Source organism: Bufo bufo, chromosome 4 (assembly GCF_905171765.1).
Source record: "Bufo bufo chromosome 4, aBufBuf1.1, whole genome shotgun sequence".
In the NCBI taxonomy this organism is placed as follows: Eukaryota; Metazoa; Chordata; class Amphibia; order Anura; family Bufonidae; genus Bufo; species Bufo bufo.
The window spans coordinates 391,601,348-391,619,756 of record NC_053392.1 but is presented as its reverse complement, the minus strand read 5'-3'; the positions used below and the strand labels follow the sequence as shown (position 1 = coordinate 391,619,756).

At 44.6% G+C, this 18,409-nt stretch overlaps 1 long non-coding RNA gene across 1 annotated transcript; it reads right to left on the bottom strand.

Annotated features, from left to right (window-relative positions):
- Positions 1 to 401: 401 nt before the first annotated feature.
- LOC120997857 lies at positions 402 to 17,951 on the bottom strand. The gene is made up of 3 exons (XR_005778241.1): positions 17,788 to 17,951; positions 13,631 to 13,635; positions 402 to 412 (listed from the first exon to the last, which is right to left on the bottom strand). It is a non-coding gene; the product is annotated as an uncharacterized LOC120997857 (long non-coding RNA).
- Between the last annotated feature and the right edge of the window lie 458 nt (positions 17,952 to 18,409).

Below are 18,409 nucleotides of genomic sequence, written 5' to 3'. Positions count from 1 at the left end.
ACAAAGAATGGTCCTTGTCTTATGTATATACAGCGGCATAAAAGGCTTTTCTGTCAGGTGAATGCCTAATTTTGGAGGCCTCTACTCCAGTGGCCTACAGTAAAAATTTTATCCAGTGACAGCCTAATGTACCTCCAGACACATAATCACTAGTTCTTTTCTGTCAGGTGAATGCCTAATTTTGGGGGCCCGTACTAAAATACATTTTTTCTAGGCTCCAGCAGGCCATATGTTTGAGAGTTTCCCTTTAAGACGCATAAAAATGGCCCCTGATTAAAATACATATTTTTTGTGGGAATTTTTGCCATTGATCCCCCTCTGGTATGTCAGTGTCCATGTTGTGGGACTATTTGTGCACTTCTAGTAAGTATTTGGTGGCTGCAAATATGACCTGAAGGTTTTTCAGGTTCGCCTGCCAAAAAAAGTTAATAGGGCCCGCCGCGAACGCACGTTCACGAAACGTCCCGGCCGATGTTCGTCCATCACTACTGAGGAAAGGCCTCAGCTAGATGCTCTATTCTCTCTTAGAAAACTGGTACCCTGGTCAAAGGGCTGGTGGCTCAGGGTTTGTGGCTAAGTTGTCCAGCTCCTCATTCCCATCTCAGCATCATCTGGTCACCTGTGCAGTCTAGCAGAGTCTCTCCTACTGATCACTGGTCCCTATCTGAAGACAATTAGCGTCTCTGACTTCTCCACTTTTAGTTTCTAGCTTAAAGGGGTTCTGCACTTTCATTTAGTTGTTTCAGCTGTTTGAGAAGGCAGCGGCGCTCCAGCAGCGCCACGGCCTTCTCACTGTTTACTGCCGGCCGCCGGCCCACTGACGTCACGACTAGTATCAACTAGCGTGGGCGCGGTTAAGCTCCATTAAAGTGAACAGAGCTTAGCCGCTCCCACGCTAGTTGATACTAGTATTGACGTCAGTGGGCCGGCGGGCCGGCGGTAAACAGTGAGAAGGCCGCGGCGCTGCTGGAGCGCCGCTGCCTTCTCAAACAGCTGATCGACGGGGGTCCCGGGTGTCGGACCCCCGCCGATCAGAAGCTGATGATCTATCCAGAGGATAGATCATAAGTTAAATGAAAGTGCAGAAACCCTTTAACTAGAACTTTCCAGTGGGAGGGGTGGAGTGGAGAAGCACAGTCCAAAAGAAACACTATTGCAATTCCAATCTGCTATAGACTTGTATTGAACCTCAATACAAGTCAATGGAGATAACTAAGTAGTTTTCAGATGTAAACAAGAGTCTTGTAAGTTCACTGGAGTGTCTGCCCCCTTTTAGACCATTCATTCCTGCCCATCTGCCCAGGGCTTTTAATCAGACTGTGATATAGCTGGATTCTACACTGTGAGCGCAACTATTAGGCAAGTGAGTATTTTGACCATATCATAATTTTTATGCATATTTTCCAACTCCAAGCTGTATAAATTTGAATGCTTATTGGATTGAAGCATATCATGTCATGTGTATTTGTATAATGAGGGATGATATGGCCTAAGGCCTATTGCACACGACCGTATGGCTTTTTCAGTGTTTTGCGATCCGTTTTTCACGGATCCGTTGTTCCGTTTTTTGTTTCCGTTGTGTTTCCGTTTCTGTTCCGTTTTTCCGTTCCGTTTTTCCGTATGGCATATACAGTATACAGTAATTACATAGATAAAATTGGGCTGGGCATAACATTTTCAATAGATGGTTCAGCAAAAAACGGAACGGAAACGGAAGACATACGGATGCATTTCCGTATGTGTTCCGTTTTTTTGCGGACCCATTGACTTGAATGGAGCCACGGACTGTGATTTGCGGGCAATAATAGGACATGTTCTATGTTAAAACGGAACGGAAAAACGGAAATACGGAAACGGAATGCATACGGAGTACATTCCGTTTTTTTTTGCGGAACCATTGAAATGAATGGTTCCGTATACGGACCGTATACGGAACGCAAAAACGGCCAGTAAACGGGGAAAAAAAACGTCCGTGTGCAATAGGCCTAAGGTGATGAAGATCCTGTATCAAAGTGAGAATACTTATTAGGTTGCTTGTTTTCCTCTTGCAAAATGGGGTAAAAAAGAGATTTCAATTACATCAGAGGGATGCAGCACTCTTGAAAATTCTAAGATATTGGGACGTGATCACAGAACCATAAAAAAATTTGTTGCAAATAGTCAATAGGGTCTCAAGAAATATGTTGAGAAAAAGGCGCAAATTAACTGCCAAAGATTTGAGAAGGATCTAACATGAAGCGACTAGGAACTCTTTATCCTGCAACCTCCCTGGAATGCCCAGAAGTACAAGGTTCAGTGCTCAGAGACATGGCCAAGGTTAGTAAGTCTGAAACCCAACCAACATTGAACAAGACACACGTTGAAACGTAAAGACTGAGCCAGGAAATATCTGAAGAAAGATTTTTCAAAGGTTGTATGAACTGATTAGGTGAAAGTGACCCTTGATGGATAGACCTGTGGCTGGATCACACAGGGCTCCACTTCGACTCAGATGCCAGCAAGATGGAGGTGGGGTACTGCTATGGGCTGGTATTATTAAAGAAGAGCTGGTTAGATCTTTGTGTTTAAAATCAACTCCCAAATCTACTGTCAGTTTTCAAAAGACACTTTTTTCAAGCAGTGGTACAGGAAAAAAATCTGCATCTTTAAAGAAAAACATTATTTTTTATGCAGGACAATGCTCCATCGCATGCATCGAAGTACTCCACTGCATGAATAGCCAGGAAAGGCCTTAAAGATGAAAGAATAATGACATGGCCCCCTTCCTCACCTAACCTAAACCCTATTAAGAACTTGTGGGTAGAGTTGAGCGAACACCTGGATGTTCGGGTTCGAGAAGTTCGGCCGAACTTCCCGGAAATGTTCGGGTTCGGGATCCGAACCCGACCTGAACTTCGTCCCGAACCCGAACCCCATTGAAGTCAATGGGGACCCGAACTTTTGGGCACTAAAAAGGCTGTAAAACAGCCCAGGAAAGAGCTAGAGGGCTGCAAAAGGCAGCAACATGTAGGTAAATCCCCTGCAAACAAATGTGGATAGGGAAATGAATTAAAATAAAAATTAAAAAAATAAAAATTAACCAATATCAATTGGACAGAGGTCCCATAGCAGAGAATCTGGCTTCACGTCAGCAGAGAATCAGTCTCTTCATGCCATAGCAAAGAATCTGGCTTCATGTCAGCAGAGAATCAGTCTCTTCATGCCATAGCAGAGAATCTGGCTTCATGTCACCCACCACTGGAACAGGCCACTGTCACATATTTAGGCCCTGGCACCCAGACAGAGGAGAGAGGTCCCGTAACAGAGAATCTGGCCTTATGTCAGCACAGAATCAGTCTTCATGTCATAGCAGAGAATCAGGCTTCACGTCACCCACCACTGGAACAGGCCACTGTCACATATTTAGGCCCCGGCACCCAGACAGAGGAGAGAGGTCCCGTAACAGAGAATCTGGCCTTATGTCAGCGCAGAATCAGTCTTCATGTCATAGCAGAGAATCAGGCTTCACGTCACCCACCACTGGAACAGGCCACTGTCACATATTTAGGCCCAGGCACCCAGGCAGAGGAGAGAGGTCCCGTAACAGAGAATCTGGCCTTATGTCAGCACAGAATCTGTCTTCATGTCATAGCAGAGAATCAGGCTTCACGTCACCCACCACTGGAACAGGCCACTGTCACACATTTAGGCCCCGGCACCCAGGCAGAGGAGAGAGGTCCCGTAACAGAGAATCTGGCCTTATGTCAGCACAGAATCTGTCTTCATGTCATAGCAGAGAATCAGGCTTCACGTCACCCACCACTAGAACAGGCCACTGTCACACATTTAGGCCCGGCACCCAGACAGAGGAGAGGTTCATTCAACTTTGGGTTGCCCCGCAATATAATGGTAAAATGAAAATAAAAATAGTATTGAATGAGGAAGTGCCCTGGAGTAGAATAATATATTGTTAAGGGGAGGTAGTTAATATCTAATCTGCACAAGGGATGGACAGGTCCTGTGGGATCCATGCCTGGTTCATTTTTATGAACGTCTGCTTGTCCACATTGGCTGTAGACAGGCGGCTGCGTTTGTCTGTAATGACGCCCCCTGCCGTGCTGAATACAAGTTCAGACAAAACGCTGGCCGCCGGGCAGGCCAGCACCTCCAAGGCATAAAAGGCTAGCTCTGGCCACGTGGACAATTTGGAGACCCAGAAGTTGAATGGGGCCGAACCATCAGTCAGTACGTGGAGGGGTGTGCACAGGTACTGTTCCACCATGTTAGTGAAATGTTCCGTATCAGGTGGTGGTGCAGTTAGCTGTGGCGTGGTGACAAAACTTTTCCACATCTCTGCCATGCTAACCCTGCCCTCAGAGGAGCTGGCCGTGACACAGCTGCGTTGGCGACCTCTTGCTCCTCCTCTGCCTTCGCCTTGGGCTTCCACTGGTTACCCTGTGACATTTGGGAATGCTCTCAGTAGCGCGTCTACCAACGTGCACTTGTACTCGCGCATCTTCCTATCACGCTCCAGTGTAGAAAGTAAGGTGGGCACATTGTCTTTGTACCGGGGATCCAGCAGGGTGGCAACCCAGTAGTTCGCACACGTTAGGGAAACTCTGCTGTCGTTGCGCAGGCACTGCAGCATGTAGTCGCTCATGTGTGCCAGGCTGCCCAGAGGTAAGGACAAGCTGTCCTCTGTGGGAGGCGTATCGTCATCGTCCTGTGTTTCCCCCCAGCCACGCACCAGTGATGGGCCCGAGCTGCTTTGGGTGCCACCCCGCTGTGAACATGCTTCATCCTCATCCTCCTCCACCTCCTCCTCATCCTCGTCCTCCTCGTCCTCCAGTAGTGGGCCCTGTCTGGCCACATTTGTACCTGGCCTCTGCTGTTGCAAAAAACCTCCCTCTGAGTCACTTCGAAGAGACTGGCCTGAAAGTGCTAAAAATGACCCCTCTTCCTCCTCTTCCTCCTGGGCCACCTCCTCTTCCATCATCGCCCTAAGTGTTTTCTCAAGGAGACATAGAAGTGGTATTGTAACGCTGATAACGGCGTCATCGCCACTGGCCATGTTGGTGGAGTACTCGAAACAGCGCAACAGGGCACACAGGTCTCGCATGGAGGCCCAGTCATTGGTGGTGAAGTGGGTCTGATCCGCAGTGCGACTGACCCGTGCGTGCTGCAGCTGAAACTCCACTATGGCCTGCTGCTGCTCGCACAGTCTGTCCAGCATATGCAAGATGAAGTTCCACCTGGTGGGCACGTCGCATATGAGGCGGTGAGCGGGAAGGCCGAAGTTACGCTGTAGCGCAGACAGGCGAGCAGCGGCAGGGTGTGAACGCCGGAAGCGCGAACAGACGGCCCGCACTTTATGCAGCAGCTCTGACATGTGGGGGTAGTTGCGAATGAACTTCTGCACCACCAAATTCAGCACATGCGCCAGGCAAGGGATGTGCGTCAAACCGGCTAGTCCCAGAGCTGCAACGAGATTTCGCCCATTATCGCACACCACCAGGCCGGGCTTGAGGCTCACCGGCAGCAACCACTCGTCGGTCTGTTGTTCTATACCCCGCCACAACTCCTGTGCGGTGTGGGGCCTGTCCCCCAAACATATGAGTTTCAGAACGGCCTGCTGACGTTTACCCCGGGCTGTGCTGAAGTTGGTGGTGAAGGTGTGTGGCTGACTGGATGAGCAGGTGGAAGAAGAGGAGGAGGAAGCTGAGTAGGAGGAGGAGGAGACAGGAGGCAAAGAATGTTGCCCTGCGATCCTTGGCGGCGGAAGGACGTGCGCCAAACAGCTCTCCGCCTGGGGCCCAGCCGCCACTACATTTACCCAGTGTGCAGTTAGAGAGATATAGCGTCCCTGGCCGTGCTTACTGGTCTACGTATCTGTGGTTAGGTGGACCTTGCCACAGATGGCGTTTGCGCAGTGCACACTTGATTTTATCGGACACTTGGTTGTGCAGGGAAGGCACGGCTCTCTTGGAGAAGTAGTGCCGGCTGGGAACAACATACTGTGGGACAGCAAGCGACATGAGCTGTTTGAAGCTGTGTGTGTCCACCAGCCTAAATGACAGCATTTCATAGGCCAGTAGTTTAGAAATGCTGGCATTCAGGGCCAGGGATCGAGGGTGGCTAGGTGGGAATTTACGCTTTCTCTCAAATGTTTGTGAGATGGAGAGCTGAACGCTGCCGTGTGACATGGTTGAGATGCTTGGTGACGCAGGTGGTGGTGTTGGTGGTGCATCCCATGTTTGCTGGGCGGCAGGTGCCAACGTTCCTCCAGAGGCAGAGGAAGAGGCCGAGGCGGCGGCAGCAGCAGAAGAGGCCGAGGCGGCGGCAGCAGCAGAAGAGGTAGCAGGGGGAGCCTGAGTGAGTTCCTTGTTTTTAAGGTGTTTACTCCACTGCAGTTCATGCTTTGCATGCAGGTGCCTGGTCATGCAGTTTGTGCTAAGGTTCAGAACGTTAATGCCTCGCTTCAGGCTCTGATGGCACAGCGTGCAAACCACTCGGGTCTTGTCGTCAGCACATTGTTTGAAGAAGTGCCATGCCAGGGAACTCCTTGAAGCTGCCTTTGGGGTGCTCGGTCCCAGATGGCGGCGGTCAGTAGCAGGCGGAGTCTCTTGGCGGCGGGTGTTCTGATTTTGCCCACTGCTCCCTCTTTTGCTACGCTGTTGGCTCGGTCTCACCACTGCCTCTTCCTCCGAACTGTGAAAGCCAGTGGCACGACCTTCATTTCATGTGGGGTCTAGGACCTCATCGTCCCCTGCATCGTCTTCCACCCAGTCTTGATCCCTGACCTCCTGTTCAGTCTGCACACTGCAGAAAGACGCAGCAGTTGGCACCTGTGTTTCGTCATCATCAGAGACGTGCTGAGGTGGTATTCCCATGTCCTCATCATCAGGAAAAATAAGTGGTTGTGCGTTAGTGCATTCTATCTCTTCCACCCCTGGGGAAGGGCTAGGTGGATGCCCTTGGGAAACCCTGGCAGCAGAGTCTTCAAACAGCATAAGAGACTGCTGCATAACTTGAGGCTCAGACAGTTTCCCTGATATGCATGGGGGTGATGTGACAGACCGATGGGCTTGGTTTTCATGCGCCATCTGTGCGCTTTCTGCTCAGGCCTTACCATCCTTAGAACGGCATTGGGCCCCACCAAATATCGCTGTAAATTCTGCTGGCTACTGGGACCTGAGGTAGTTGGTTCACTAGGACGTGTGGCTGTGGCAGAACGGCCACGTCCTCTCCCAGCACCAGAGGGTCCACTAACACCACCACGACCATGTCCACGTCCGCGTCCCTTATTAGATGTTTTCCTCATTGTTCCCGTTCACCACAATTTTGAGAATGGCAAATTTGGGAATATTTTTTCAACCCAGAACAAAAAGTGTGCTTTTACGGTCACTACAAATAACTTGACCAGCTAAAACAGTACAGATTTGGTTGAATAGAAATGTGAGGCCTGTTTTTTTTTGCGCTGTGTGACAGGTATAGGTTTAATCACAGAATTAGACTTGTATCTGCACGGTAGCGTGTGTGTTAAGTTTTTCTGAATGACACTATCAGCACCTTGAATGTAAGATATCCTTTTTGGGATAGATTTCAAGTAGGCCTCATATAGCAGAAACTAGTTATTTTGAGAATGGCAAATTTGGGAATAGTTTTTCAACCCAGAACAAAAACTGTGCTTTTACGGTCACTACAAATAACTTGACCAGCTAAAACAGTACAGATTTGGTTGAATAGAAATGTGAGGCCTGTTTTTTTTTTGCGCTGTGTGACGGGTATAGGTTTAATCACAGAATTAGACTTGTATCTGCACGGTAGCGTGTGTGTTAAGTTTTTCTGAATGACACTATCAGCACCTTGAATGTAAGATATCCTTTTTGGGATAGATTTCAAGTAGGCCTCATATAGCAGAAACTAGTTATTTTGAGAATGGCAAATTTGGGAATCGTTTTTCAACCCAGAACAAAAACTGTGCTTTTACGGTCACTAAAAATAACTTGACCAGCTAAAACAGTACAAATTTGGTTGACTAGAAATGTCAGGTCTATTTTTTAGGCGCTGGGTGACAGGCTCAACTTGCCCCTGATGTAGTATATGGCCAAAAAATAACCACACTATTGATGGTTAAATGCACTTGGGTGACACAGGCTCAGCCTGCACCAGATGTAGTATATGGCCAAAAAATAACCAGACTGTTGATGGTTAAATGCACTTCGGTGACACAGGCTCAGCCTGCAGCTGATGTAGTATATGGCCAAAAAATAACCAGACTGTTGATGGTTAAATGCACTTCGGTGACACAGGCTCAGCCTGCAGCTGATGTAGGATATAGCAAAAAATAACCACACTATTGATGGTTAAATACACTTGGTGATAGCTTGTGCTGGCGCACCACAAGCCACGAAATGGCCGCCGATCACCCCAGAAAAAAGTGATCTAAAAACGCTCTGGGCAGCCTCAAAAAAGTGAGCAAGTCGATATTAGCACTTCAATGATCCACAGCTGCAGATCGATCACAGAATGAAGTCTTTTGGAGGAGTTAATCTGCCTAATCTCGCCCTAACGTCGCAGCAGCAACCTCTCCCTATGCTTGAATCAGCAGAGTGACGTGCAGTGCTACGTGACCCAAGCTTATATAGAGGCTGGGTCACATGCTGCACTGGCCAATCACAGCCATGCCAATAGTAGGCAAGGCTGTGATGGCCTCTTGGGGCAAGTAGTATGACGCTTGTTGATTGGCTGCTTTGCAGCCTTTTAAAAAGCGCCAAGAAAGCGCCGAACACCGAACCCGAACCCGGACTTTTACGAAAATGTTCGGGTTCGGGTCCGTGTCACGGACACCCCAAAATTCGGTACGAACCCGAACTATACAGTTCGGGTTCGCTCATCCCTACTTGTGGGCCCTCCTTAACCCCTTCAGTACTGAGCCACTTTTCACTTTAAATCCCAGGCCGATTTTTGCAAATCTGAGGTGTCACTTTATTTTCTCATGACACATTGTACTTCATGTTAGTTGTAAATTTGAGTTAATATGTTTTACCTTTTATTTATTACAAAAAATCTAAAGTTTGCTGAAAATTTGGAACGCTTCACAATTTTTTACATTTGAATTTCTCTGCTTTTAATACGGATAGTGACACCTCATAAAATAGTTATTACTTAACATTCCCTATATATCTACTTTACGTTGGCATCATTTTGTAAAAGCCTTTGTGTATATATATATATATATATATATATATATATGTGTGTGTGTGTGTGTGTGTGTGTGTGTGTGTGTGTTAAAAAGCTTAGAATTTAAGAAGCAATTTTTAGAATTTTCAAGTAATTTCAAAAAAACACTTTTTAAAGAGCCAGTTCACTTATGAGGTGACTTTGAGGGGCCTACATAATTGAAACTACCCATAAATGATACAGTTTTAGAAACTATGTGTATAGAGCTGAGGACATGGGTTGCTAGATGGCCGCTAGCACATCCGCAATACCCAGTCCCCATAGCTCTGTGTGCTTTTATTGTGTAAAAAAAAAACAATTTGATACATATGCAAATTAACCTGAGATGAGTCCTGTGCGTGAGATGAGTCAGGGACAGGACTCATCTCAGGTTAATTTGCATATGTATCAAAACGTTTTTTTTACACAATAACAGCACACAGACCTATGGGGACTGGGTATTGCGGATGTGCTAGCGGCCATCTAGCAACCCATGTCCTCAGCTCTATACACAAAATCCCGGTGACAGGTTCCCTTTAAACTTTTAGGTGTTCCCCAAGAATTAAAGGAAAATTGAATTATTTTTTTTTGCAGACTTTCCATTTTAATCCATTGTTCCTGTAATAAACCAAGGTTTAACAACAAAATAAACCTAAATATGTATTACCCTGATTCAGCAATTTACAGAAACACCCATATATAGTCAAAAACTGCTGTATGGGCACATGGCAGGGCTCTAAAGGGAAAGAGAAACCATACAGTTTTTGGAGGGCAGGGCAGATTTTGCTGGGATAGTTTTTGGGTGCTATGTTGCATTTGAAGATAAACTTAGGTAACCCTACATTTGAAGCCCTCAGTATGTGATCCAACTTTCGAACTTACACCCCTGAAGGAATTTTCAAGGGGTCCATTGAGCATTTCAGCCCAGCTGACATTTTATTGAATTTGGAAACACTTCGCTGTGAAAAGGAAAAATTGCATATTTTACAAGAAAATTTAGCTTTAGCCCCAAATTTTCACAATGGGTAACAGGATGTAATGCACCGTATAATTTGTTAACCATTTTCTACTGAATACGACAACACCCCATATGTGGTCATAAACTGCTGTATGGGCACACCGCAGGTCTCAGAAGAGAAGGAGCACCATGTGCATTTGAGGCCTAGATTGGTGATTTATACAGCACTGGACGACAACTGCAGAGGCTCTGAGGTGAAATATAAAAGACATCCCCAAGAAATGACCCCATTTTAGAAACCACACCTCTCAGAGAAACTACCAAGGGGTGTCATGAGCATTTTAACCCCACAAGTTTTAAAAAAAAATCTATTTATAGCAGATGATGCAAAGTGAAAATTTCAATTTTTACAGATATGCCAATTCAATGTTTTCAATTGTGACCATTGTGTGCTAGTGTGAAAAGTGAGTCCTTATATTCTTATGCCAAGCTTTCTGTTTTTAGAAACACTCTACATGTGGCCCTGATCTTTTGCCTGGACATACAATAGGGCTCAGGAGTAAAAGAGTACCATGAGCAATAGAGGCGCATTCTGGTGATTTATGCATCGTTTGCTTTCATGTTTTGCTGATCTGGAGTGAAATAACAAATGGAACCCCCGAGAAGTGACCTTATATCAGAAACTGCACCCTTCACAGTATTTGAGGAGTGGACTGAGCATTTTTACCTCACAGGTGTTTTGCAAAATTAGAATTGCTAGTTTTTTCACAGATATGACATTTCAGTACACAATATATTGTGCCCAGCGCGTGCCATTTGAGACACATCATGCCCTTTAAATTGTTAGGCGGGTTCTACTGGATGTTGAAATGCCATAAACAAGGGTGTAAACTGCTGTTAACGCTGCCGATTTCAGAAGAGAAAGGCTGCCATTTAATCTAATAAATAGGTATGTGTATGTATACATTCCTACACTTGAAAATAGAACCTTGCCTAAATAGAATGTTAAGAACAAAATAATAATCAAATAACAAAATAAATAACAAAATGATAATAATAATATTTATTGTTTAATTCTCTTAAAACTAGGAATCACAAACTCACACTTTTATTGAAGTGAATCAGGCTAGGGAGTAACCCCAAGTGCGGGGGAGGGGTACTCTATATTGTCATCTTCCTATGTCAAAAATGGATTAGTTGAAATAAGGAAGCGTGCCTCTCAACATCCACTAACGCTGTATAACACTTTTCTGAGCATTAATGAAGTAACAGTGTTGCTACAGTACACAGGCAATTGCCCACTGATGTATAGAGTAATTGGTATGTTGCCTCTGAGCACTTAGTAAGCAACAATGTTACTATAGCACACAAGCAAATGCCCACTGGTGTATGGAGCAATTACTATGTTGCCAATAACTGCCTGATATATCTAGCTGCAGGGGTTATCTGGGATTAGTATCTTGCCGCCCTCCATATATAAGCATAATAATTGCAGTGCCTATTCAAGATCTCCCACCCCTGCCAGCCAGCCCTCAGTCTTATTTCTCCTGCTCAACGAGTTTCCATGCGGTGGGGAGCCCGCATTTCATCAGGAGCAGGTGCAGGATTATTGGGTAAATGTACAACATTAAAATACTGCACAGGGTGGCGTGCAGTTCGGCAGCATACCAGCACTATGACGGCCATTTGAGACACATCATGCCCTTTAAATTGTTAGGCGGGTTCTACTGGATGCTGAAATGCCATAAATAAGGGTGTAAACTGCTGTTAACGCTGCCGATGCCATTTGGCTTTTGCAGCTCTGATTTTGAAGGATTCATTTACGGGCACCATGTTGTTATTAAACAGCCAGGATCATTGGTTTTTATTTTGGGGTACATACGAATTTTTGGTCACTTTTTTTATTTTTATTTTTGGGAAGCAGGATAAACTGCTTTTTGAGTTTGGTTATTGCGGCATGCAAGATACCAATTTTTGGTGTTTTTTAAATAGTTTGTTTTTATATAGTTAATTTTTTTACGCTTTACCACAAAGCATTTTTGAAAAAAGAAATCATGTTTTAGCAACACCATTTTCTGAGAGCCATATTATTTGTATTTTTCTGCCAATTGTTTTGTCTGGAGAATCATTTTTTGTGGGATTGGTGCAATTTTAGGGTATATAGTACATTTTGATCACTTGAGATCACACTTTTTTTGTAAGGCAAGGTGACCAAAAAATGGCAGTTTTGGCAATTTAAATTTTTTTATGGAGTTCGGCCTCATGCACACGACCGTTGTGTGTTTTGCGGTCCACAAATTGCGGATCCGCAAAACACGGATGGCGTGATGCATGATGATGTGACATTTTCATTCGTACTATTTTGGAGTACATACGACTGATCGCTTGATATTGCACTTTTTGCGAGGCAAGGTGACCCAAAAATGGCTGTTTTGGCACAGTTTTTTTTTTTTTAACGGCGTTCACCTGACGGGGTGGATCATGTGATACTTTATAAAGCCAGTCATTATGCATGCAGCAATACCTAATATGTCAGTTTTTTTAATATTTTTTTTACAATTTTATGATGATGTTTTTACTTGAAACTTTTTTTATTATGTATTATGTTTTTATCCCACTATGGGAATTCAACTTTTGGTTGATCGCCTCTACAATGCATTACAAGACTAGGGGCTCGACTGTCAGTAACAGCTGTGTCCCTGCCGCTGATCGAGCTGGCGCAGCTTCTACACCCTACCAATCAGAGTGCCATACATACATGGTGCTGGGGGTTAGGTCATGTCCCTCAGCATTGTACATGTAAGGTGCTGGTATCCTACGGGTTGAACAGGAGATTTACAGTGAAGGAAAACAGTACACCTCTCTGAACAAGGTCTGGGAGGCTGTGGTTGCTGCTGCACAAAAGTTGATCGTCAACAGATTAAGAAACTGACAGTCTCCATGGATGGAAGGCTCATGACTTATTGAAAAGAAGGGTGGCTATGTTGGTCACAGATTTGTGTTTTTTTGGAGATGTCAGAAATGTTTTTTGGTAAATTTTGATTTGCTTATTCTTCTCACTTTAACAGGTAAAAATAAACAAGTGAGATGGGAAATGACATAATAATTCTGCACACTAATAGTTGCCCAATAATTATGCATACATAGATATTGTCATAAGGGCTCATGCCCACTGCAATTTTTGTGGGTTGGATGCAGACCCATTCACTTCAATGGGGCTGCAAAAGATGCAGATGGCGCACCTCAGAGGAATACAGTTTATGAACAGGGGACCCTCCTGTCCTTTGGTTATGGTAGGCAGCTTGTAGCTTACAGTATTTCCACCTCATGCAGAGGAGGCTGTAGCCAGATTGTAGCAATTGCCAAAGTCCGCAATCCCTTTCTGTTGGCTAAACCTTCTATAGATCTTGCCCCGTCTGAGGGCTGGCACATAAACTGCTTGTTGTATGTAGGGGCCTGGAATCTCCCGACAGGAGCTGCTCCTTGCTTATCTGAGCCTGAGGTGTTCACTCCTCAACAGCCATTAACTCCAGAATATTCCTCCTAGAGAGAGAGGGTGGAGCCAGCCCTGACTAGCCACTTGGGAAATCCCACTCCCTATACAACATTATAGGATTTATAGTACATGCACATAATACATGAAATAGTGATATTAACACTTTCAGTGCTTTGTAGTGTCTTTCAAGACATTGCATCCATCTAACAAGGCACACGTACAAAGTAGATCACAGTGCAATTCCTCCCCAATAGCAACATATGGACAGCAGCAATGATGAAGGTAACTACATATATGCAATGTCCTTGTTAAATGCTTCTGCAAATTCCCAGGTTGAGGGTTGCCGATTTAAGATATGGCTTGCCAAACTGATTCAAAATGTGGAAGGGTGCGCTAGCAATATTCCATCTCACAGCAGTAAGATCTTTCTGCCATAAACTTGCACACTATGCTGACTGACTCCAATGCATGGCCTTGTAGATTTTGGACCTTCTGATTTCCTTCTCTCTGGACCATGTCTTATGATAAAATAGCTTCCTTGGCTGTAAAAGGTTCTCTAAGCTCTTGCTTAGCTCTCAGGGGCTTGCACATGTAAGTCTTCACTGTAGCATAACTAAGAACAGACTGCTACTGACGAACACGAGGTGGCAACTCCTGGCAATGTAAGAGATTGAGCAAATGTGTTGACCCTTAACTGTCCATACAATGCTATTGGGTACACAATCATAACAAATCTTAACATTTAATTTGGCAATATAACATGGCCCCAGTTAACCCCTTAATGTCCAATGACGTACTGTGTACGTCATGATGTGGTGTTAGTTACCGCATCTTGACGTACACAGTACGTCATGAGATCAAAGTGTCACCGCAAGTGCACGTTGCTGCAATGCCAGTCCGGTATCTCATGGACCATCTTCCATGGACGTCTGCATGAAGCTTTACACAGGCATCTAGGCTTGCCATGGTATGTAAGCCTGACAGGGTCCTGCCAGAGGCAGGAGCCTGATCATACTTAGGCCTCTTTCACACGGGCGTCACGGATTTAGTCCGGATGCGTTCAGGGTGCGTTCAGTGAAAAGCGTGCGATTTTTCATGCGAGTGCTGTCAGTTTTGTATGCGATTGCGTCACGTTCTTGCGTTTTCCCCGCGCAGGTGACATGCGGAGGGCATGCGTTTTTCACGCGCGTGAAAAAAAACGGATCCATCCACTACATTCACCTGTAACTGCAAACACATATAAATACCCCCAGCATGCAGTGTTTTGTTGGACAGCTCCATTTTTTTGTGGAGTGGTTGTCGTGTGGTTGGTGTGTGTGTGTGTGTGTGTTTGTTATTGGATTATCCTTTGCAGGATGTCCACTTTCACCCTGTCATCAACTGACCATGTCTTTTTGCACTGGCTGATCTTCCGCTGTTTTGGAGAGCAGCCAGAAATGATTGAGGAGGAACCGCGGAGGAAGCGTATGTGGGTGCATCCTATACTTTCGCAGCGGGCCAGCAAAGGTCTCTTTGTTGGCTTTTACGCTGAGCTCCGTGCGCACCCTCCAAAGTTCTTCAATTATTGCTGCATGTCGGTGTCTACGTTTGATCTGCTGTTGGAGGAGTTGAGGCCTTCCTTAACTTTTCAGTACACCAATATGTGGCTGGGTGTCTCACCTGAAGAACGTCTTATTATTACTTTAAGGTAAGACTATATATTCTCTGACTAATACTTGAATGACACCCTTTTTCAAATACATAGTTGTTTGGTCAATGGCCTATGTCTTCTAAACTTTTCATCTTCTATGCCTAAGTACGTAAATTTAGTAGACCTGTATTTAAACTCGTTTATTTGTAGTGATAAACTGTGTGTGCTTAGATTAGTCACACCAGAATCCAGTTCCGCAGGGGTTAATAATTCAAATGCAGCTTGTAATTATGTGGACACTTCACCTGTGTGCATATGTTAATTGTCTAGAACTTTAAGAAGGTAAATGCTATTCCTTATTTAGTATTATCTAGGAATATAAAGCATAGCTTTAAAATATACCACTATGTGTTCGTTTCATTTATACTTACCAGCCACATTGCCATTAAAAAATGTCAAGTAATGTGCTTGATTTATAAATGTATGCTATGAAAGTGTATAATTATAATTTTTTTTTCTTTTCAGATATCTGGCGACTGGAATTTCTTTTTCGTCTTTACATTTTGATTTTCGAATGGGCACCTCCACAATTGCTGGCGTGGTACAGGCTACATGTTCCGCCATTTGGTTGACACTGAAGGCTTCAGTGCTGCCACAACCAATCAGGCAGCAGTGGCTTGATATAGCCCATGGCTTCTGGGAGAGGGCTCAATTCCCAAATTGTATTGTTGCCCTTGACGGGAAGCACATACGGGTTAAGAAGCCACCGAACTCAGGGTCCCAATACTATAATTATAAGCAGTTTTTCTCTGTAGTTTTGTTGGCTTTGGCTGACACAAACTACAGGTTTATAATTGGAGATATTGGGTCCTATGGAAGTTCTGCAGATGCTCGCATCTTAAGTGCTTCCAGAATGAGTCGCTGGCTTCAGTCCAACCAACTGGACGTACCACAGCCAGCAAACCTTCCTGGCTCTACTGGGCCACCAGCACCTTATGTGGTTGTAGGGGACGAGGGATTTGCACTTTCTAGCCACCTGATGCGTCCTTTTCCTCAACGAGGTTTGGATGCTAAGAGGTGCAATTTTAATTATCGGTTAAGTAGAGCCAGAAGGTTTGTGGAGTGCACATTCGGTATTTTTTCTAATAAATGGCGAGTTTTCCAGTCGGCAATACAGCTGGCACCACAAAATGTCAATGTGTTCATCAAGGCGTGTGTAGCGCTGCATATCTACATACGCACCTATGAGGCCACATCTGATGAAGACGCCCAAGTCTACAGTACACCATCAGGAAGAGACACTTTACTACTTGGACGATCTGGGTCTGCTGGACTGAGAGTGCTGAAATTATTTTCTGATTATTTTATGTCCCCTATCGGTTCTTTTCCTTTTCAGCAGTAGTCCTCTATTCATGGACTTTTGTGTTTGCCAGTATATTTTCCTAACCTGGATGGTTTGAGTTTAGTTACTTTTTTCATTTTTTAGTTAGGGACTCGCAAGATAATGAGGACCCTTGACGTGGGTTGCGAGCTTACATATTTTGCTTACAGATAGTTTATTCAACACAGTATGTGAAATATGTACTAATACCTCATTTATATATTTCGGAAATTTTTAATTAACAAAATTTCTCAAGTATAATAAGTGGGTCTCATTAGTACCAAAATATGAGTATATGTGTAATAGCGAATAAAATCCATGTGAAAAGTTTTTTATATGGTGTACTTTGAGTAAATTTTGGTATGTCTAACATGTTATGTATATATGTGTAATAAAGCATGATGTCCATAAATCTGTTTTCTAAACATTTTAATCTATGACCTGAAAATCCTACCATTAATGTGTGCTTACTGATTGTGAATAAAAAAAAAATCAATTTATGGGTCTTTTGTGGCTAATGATGTTTTACACCAAGCATAAATCTATATTGTATTGTGTGTGCTTCTGCAACATAAACACAAATGTGAACAATTATAAACTTGAAAAATAAAAGTATTTTATTGCACACAATATTCAAATATACTCTGGGTTGTAAAAATAAAATACTCAGTAAACTAAATATTTATAAATTAACATAACGCCTTGATGGCGAGGAGGGTCCCTGATAAGGAGGTCCAGAGAATTGTTGCTGGGAAGGGGGCCCAGAGTATTGGCTTGGCCTAGGTTGACTGGTGGAGGGTCCCTGATAAGGAGGGCCAGAGTATTGTTGCTGGGAAGGGGGCCCAGAGTATTGGCTTGGCCCAGGTTGACTGGATGATTGGCCCTGCAGACCATAGCTGGGTTCTCCCTGATACTGGGGAACATATGGCGCAATTGGTGGGCCATAATGATCCCTTTGGGGAGGAAATTGTTGGGGGGCTGACAAACTTGGGGGGATAGTGGGGGATAAACATGTGCCCATGGCAGCGCAGGCTTTCGAGCGCCTCATACATTTGTGTTGGCTCTTGTGGGCGATTTGCTACCTCCAGAACGATTTCAAGAGCAGTTCGCTTTCTCAAAACTCGATCTGGATGTAGCTGACGCATATAATGGGCCAGACTACGGGCAAACATGTCATGATGATCCTCCTGCCGTGCTCTAGATAAATAATCTAGAACTTGCACATTAATGTTGGAGTCGGCAGGAGGCATTGCCCGTCGTCTGGCCCTGCTGGGTAGAGCCAGAGGGGGGGGGAAATCGGCGCCAGATGCTGCAGGAGGCCTTAATGGTGCTGTGCTAGGTCCTGGTCCATTCTCCTGCTGTGCCGATGTCGTGTCCCCCTCACACGCACTTGAAAGGGGTGGGGCCGACTCCTCACCTTCCTCCTCTAGGTTGTCCTCAGTTCTACAAAATTAATTAGAACAGTACAGATGTAGCAGGAATAACACACACACACTCTTTAACTTGAATGTCTATAATCATCGTGTTATCTTTAAGCAAAATGCCTAGAAAAGCTATTGCATAATGCATTTATTAGCATTTAGTTAACATCACATGTCTCATAAAGCATGTGTGTTTACCCTGCTACATCTGTAACCTAGATGTCCATACCATAAATATAACTCCAATGGTCATTTCAGTCTCCAAATTTGGCAAAATAAAGGAGTAATGTGAATGGTTGCTATCGCCAACTACAGTCAGGTC